This window comes from Physeter macrocephalus, chromosome 14 (assembly GCF_002837175.3).
Source record: "Physeter macrocephalus isolate SW-GA chromosome 14, ASM283717v5, whole genome shotgun sequence".
NCBI lineage: Eukaryota > Metazoa > Chordata > Mammalia > Artiodactyla > Physeteridae > Physeter > Physeter macrocephalus.
In genome coordinates, this window is record NC_041227.1 from 117,440,982 (window position 1) to 117,446,957 (window position 5,976).

At 47.4% G+C, this 5,976-nt stretch overlaps 1 pseudogene; it reads right to left on the minus strand.

The window, feature by feature from the left end:
• Positions 1-4,676: 4,676 nt before the first annotated feature.
• On the minus strand, positions 4,677-4,924 carry LOC112066606 (V-type proton ATPase subunit e 1-like; annotated as a pseudogene).
• Positions 4,925-5,976: the final 1,052 nt, after the last annotated feature.

The window sequence follows — 5,976 nt, forward strand, 5'->3', positions numbered from 1 at the left end:
CCATCTGGGTTGATTTTATGTGAGAATAAAGCTTCTCCCAGCCAAATATTCCGGTAAACAATTGTCACTGTGTTTGTTTCTCGTGGCTTCTCTGGCTATTCTGCACACTGCTGTGGATCTTCAGGGAGTGAAGCATGATCCCAAAAGGACAGTCTCACGGCGTATTCTGGATACACAATATTAAAATGTGCTGACTGCAGTTCTGATATGAACAAGAAACAGGGATCATTGGGCTGATCTAGGGCTGGGGACAGCAGAGGGGTGGGTGAGAAAGGATGGATGTGAGGGTATTTGGGGGAGGTTTGGGGAGAAGAGGGACCTTGGGGTGGTAGCCCGGCGTTTCCTGAGAGGCAGGGACATGATGTTTGATCTGTGAGTAGAATTGTCCTGGGTTTCCCTGGCTCATTGGTCCTCCGCCTGTGTCTCTGTCTCTTTTCTATCTTTTCACATGGGTATCTATTTGCAGCACCACAGTTGGTCTTGGTTTTGCTTGCATTCCTGGTCAGCTGGAATAATTAGAGTTAAGAGGCGAACATTACTCCCGCTTTGAGGAAGACAGGATCTTCCTGTGCAGCGAAGGCTTTGGAGGCCCAAAGGACTGGGGGAGGAGGAAGCAGAATGCAGGCGGGGTGATGGGTCAGTTAAGACCCCTGTTCTTTGCCCCGACCCCCCCCCCCCCCACACCCACTCTCCTTCTGGTGCAGATCTCTGTCCAGTGTCCGCTGATGTCATTTCCACGCTTCTGGTTTCTAAGTCTCACTGCTTCAAGAGATAGACAGGCTGGTGGGGCTGTGGGAGGATGTGGGAGGGAAGGCATTTGAAGTTTGGTTTTGGAACTCTGGCTCCTTTTGAAAGAATAGCCAGTGACTTCCGGAGAGCCCTCCGCAGGCTGGCTGCTCCGGTCAGGGCCTGGGTGGAGGTGGGAGGAGGGGGAGTGGATGGAAAACCCCTCCCTGGCTGGGTGGGCCTGAGGCCAGAGGGCCAGTCCACACCCTCAGGCTTCCACCCCACGGCTCCCAAGGCCTCATACTTTTTGGAAGGAGGAGGCCTGCAGAAGGCCAGCACCAAGTCAGCAGGCAGGAGATCCCTGGGTACAGGGCTCCCCAGACCCCGCAGACACCAGTGTATTTAGGGGTCAACTCTTCTCATCTCTGTGTGGAGGGAGCCAGGATGTGTGCTGGGGAACAGGGAGACTTTCCCACCATCTCCATCATTCATTGCTACGAATCCACTTCCTGGTCCATATGTGATAATCTCAAAGGTCCATAGTAGGTGCTCAGTGCCTTAAGAACCCTTGAATGGTGGTTTGAAACCTCATCATTTCCCACCTCCAGTTGTCCCCCCACTTCAGACCATGTCAGCTGGTTTAGAAAGGAACACAGGTTTATTGTGCTAGGTGTGTTTCGGGGTGCTTGCCTGCCCATCTCATTGCAGACTCTGTAGGAAGTGCTGGGTTTAAAAGTGGAGCGGGGGGCTTTCCTGGTGGCGCAGTGGTTGAGAGTCCGCCTGCCGATGCAGGGGACGCGGGTTCACGCCCCGGTCCGGGAGGATCCCACACGCCGTGGAGCGGCTGGGCCCGTGAGCCATGGCCGCTGAGCCTGCGCGTCCGGAGCCTGTGCTCCGCAAAGGGAGAGGCCACAACAGTGAGAGGCCCGCGTACCGCAAAAAAAAAAATACATGTGCAAAGCCCCAAACCCAGAGCGACCAGATCAGATTTTCTGGGTGATGGGGCAAAGGCACCTATATTTTTAACAGCCCCATGGGTGGATTTGATAGAAAACCAGGCTCGCGTACCGCAAAAAAAAAAAAAAAAAGTGGAGGGGGCATTCATTCACATGAACTCTTGCTGGAGGAAAACATCCTGTTCGAGTCATTAGCTTCCCAGAACTTCTCGAAGGCACCATCCACCTCCTCACCTCCCATGAATTCCTCAAGCCTCTTCCCACCAGCCCATGGAAACAGATGCGATTGTCCGTGGATTTAGTGGAGCTGCAGATTTTGAAGTTGCTCTTACTAGAGACGCCAATGACCTCCTCGTCTTCAGGCTACGGTTTGGTTCCCGTCTTCATGTCCCCACCACTCTGCTGCATAGAACCGTTTCTCTTCCTTTTGTCTATCAGCTCTCCTGGTCCCCTGGATATCACTCTTTCCTGCTCTTCCTCCTCCTGGATCTCCTCGCTGGTCCCCGGTCTCCCTCATCTCTTTCCACTCTTCCTCTGCCAGCCTCTCATCTTCAGCTCTCTTTACCCTAGACCCTCCCTCTGGCTCAGCTCACCTGAGATCTCCACACAGCGATATCTCCAGCCTCAACTTCTCCTCGAGCCCATCATATCTCATTTGGTTATTTCATCTGCACATCTTCCATCTACTCAGATTTAACAAGTCCTAAATGGAGCACATCCTCTGTTCCCCGATTTGCCCCTCCTCCCATATTTCCCTGTTTCATTTGCTGTACATAATCACCTGAAACAGGAGCCTGGAAATCAACAGAGACTCCTCCCTCTCCCTCATCCTTCACGTCTACTTAGTCACCAAGTTGTGTAGCTTCTCATCAGAAATCTCTTTAACTCGATCCCTGCTCTCCCTCCCCGCCACCGCTCTCTTGGTTCACGCCTTTATCATTTCTCCCTTGGATTATTGCACAACATCCCAACTGACTTTTCTACCTCCAGATACTTCCAACTTCAGTCCCTCCTCTCCTTGGCTGCCAGCATTCTCTTTCTAAAAACAGATCAAAAATGCCATTTTTCTGCCCAAAAGCTTCCAATGGTTTCCCATTGCCAAGAGAATAAGATCCAAATGTTTATCTTAGCACACAGGGCCTTTCGTGGTCTACGTCGAGTTTATCTGACCATCTACCTCTCCCATCACTGACCCTCCTGCACGCTTTGCCCCGCCATCCATGCCTCTCCCCATCTCCAATCATGCGGCCTTTTTTCACACTCTCCCTTTGCACGTACAGATTTGCTAGGGACAGAATGTTTGTGTCCCCCCCAAATTCATATTGAAATCTGAATCGCCAATCTGATGGTGTTTAGAGTTGGGGCCACTGGGAGGTGATTAGGTCATGAGGACAGAGCCCTTATGATCAGATTAGTGCCCTTATAAAATGAGACCCCATAGAGCTCCCTCGCCCCTTCTGCCATGGAAGGACATGGTGAAAAGAGCCATTTATGAACCAGGAAGTGGGCCCTCAGCAGACACCACATCTGCCAGCACCTTGGTGTTGGACTTCCCAGCCTCCAGAACCATGAGAAATACATTTCTGTTTATAAAACCACCCACCTGCTCTATTTTTGTTATAGCAGGCTGAACAGACGAAGACAAGGTCCTTGTCTGAAAAGTGCTAGTCCGTCTGGCACGATTCTACTTGGATAGAATTCAAGGCCCTGCTCTGCAAAACCTCCCCTCACTGTCAGCTAAATATCAATAGTTGTCCCCTCTAAATTCCCACATTCCTTTGTCTCTAAAGAGCACATGTCACTTCATTTTGCATTTATTTTTCTATGTCTGTCTGAGTCTACTGGATCTTGAGGCCAAGGATCACAAAGGGAAGAGTACATAAACATTTTATAGAGGCAGCACAGTTTAGATTCAATAGGCACATCATTCATCAAAGTGTAAAAAATGTGATAGGAAAAAATACTGCATTGTAGAATAAGATATTCAAATGTGGTGGGAACGTTTAAGAGATTATCATACTAAGCGAAGTAAGTTAGAAAGACAGAGACAAATACCATACGATATCACTTATACGTGGAATCTAAAATATGACACATATGAACCTATCTAAGAAACAGAAACAAAATCAGGGACACAGAGAACAGACTGGTGGTTGTCAAGGGGAAGGGGGGTTGGAGAGGGTAGGAGCGGGAGTTTGGGGTTAGTAGATGCAAACTGGTATATATAGAATGGATAAACAACAAGGTCCTACTGGAAAGCGCAGGGAACTATATTCAGTATCCTGTGATAAACCATAATGGAAAAGAATACATATATATATATATATATATATATATATATATATATAAAACTGGGTCACTTTGCTGTACAGCAGTAATTAACACAACATTGTAATTCAACTATACTTCAATAAAAAATAGATTTTTTTCCATAGAAAGCAGAAAAAGAATTCATTCCAAAAGAGGGCAGAAATAAGAAATTCATCCTGAAAATATACTTCGGTATAATTCTGGTGGGACAGATTTTCCCTCTGAACATGTTCTCTTACTGACGGCCCCACTGGAGTCTTATTGTCATGTAACAGTTTTTAAACACTTCTCTGATTCTCATGTTGTGAGCAGGCAGGAGCCATCTTCAAATCCACAGTTTCCAAGGAGAGAGTAATGTTATTTCTCAGAAGAACAGCACTTTCTATCTTGGAAGAGTACATAAACATTTTATAGAGGCAGCACAGTTTAGATTCAATAGGCACATCATTCATCAAAGTGTAAAAAATGTGATAGGAAAAAATACTGCATTGTAGAATAAGATATTCAAATGTGGTGGGAACGGTTAGAGGTGAAGATGGAGATGAGGGTGGGAACGTTTAAGGCGGCTGATGGCCAAAGTGGCCAAGTCAAGGAAGGTGGTCTGCGTATGGAGGTGAGTTTTGCATCCAGAGGAGTTCTCTTCATGACCTCAGCAACTGAGCACTGGCGAGCAGGTCTTCTTCCTCAAGGCCAATGATGCTTGAGGTACCAGATGGTTTCATTTTTCAACTGTGGTCCAAAGAGAGGGTTGAGTTGGGCCAGAATTGCAATCAGCCAAAAGAGATAGCAGCAAACGGAACAGGTCACCAACATGGTGATGCTAACTCCCTGGTTGGGACCCTTTGGGATGAACCAGGGCCCACCAGGAAGCCGACGAAGCCCCAGAACACGCTCATCACGATGAGAGGCACGGTGAGGCCAGTATATGCCATGATTTCTGCGGGAGGTGCCAGCCCCTGCCCTGCGGCCTCACTTTGGTCCCACCCCAAAAAATAGATTAAAAAAAAAGAAAGCTTGCTAAACTCTTCCCAGGTATACGGTAGCATCAGATTTTCCAAGAGACAGGGAGCCAGGATCTGCGGAGTCCCTTGGTTCTGAGTAGCTGACCAGCATGGAGCTCTCAGCTCATGTGGTATCAGAGTGATCTCAAGCCAAATTCACATGGGTATGTTGATCTCTGCAGGCCTGACCTCTTCTCCTTGGGGTTTGTACTCCAGAAAGGGACCCTCTGTGACAGGCCCAGGTCTAGGATGAGGGGAGTAGGCACTTGCTATAGGCCCATAATATAATGAGGCACCAAAAAACCCGGTAATCAAGAGAAATGAAATTTAACACAATATTCAAAAAAATCAGTAAACTACAACCCATGGGCTGGCTGCCTGCTTTTTATTTTATTTTATTTATTAAGTTTTTAAATATAAGTTGGTTTTTTTTTTTTTCACTTATGATTTTGGTAAAGACTTTAAAAAAATTATTTATCTATTAGTTTTGGCTGCTCTGGGTCTTAGTTGTGGCGTGTGGGATCTAGTTTCCCAACCAGGGATCGAATCCCAGCCCCCTGCACTGGGAGAGTGGAGTCTTACCCACTGGACCACCAGGGAAGTCCCTGCCTGCTTTTTTTTTAAACATCTTTTTGGAGTATAATTGCTTTACAGTGGTGTGTTAGTTTCTGCTTTACAGCAAAGTGAATCAGATATACATATACATATATCCTCATATCTCCTCCCTCTTGCGTCTCCCTCCCATCCTCCTTGTCCCACCCTTCTAGGGGGTCACAAAGCACCGAGCTGATCTCCCTGTGCTATGCGGCTGCTTCCCACTAGCTATCTCTTTTACATTTGGTAGTGTATATATGTCCATGCCACTCTCTCACTTCGTCCCAACTTACCCATGCCCCTCCCCATGTCCTCAGGTCCATTCTGTACGTCTGCATCTTTATTTCTGTCCTGCCCCTAGGTTTATCAGAACCTTTCTTTTTTTTTTT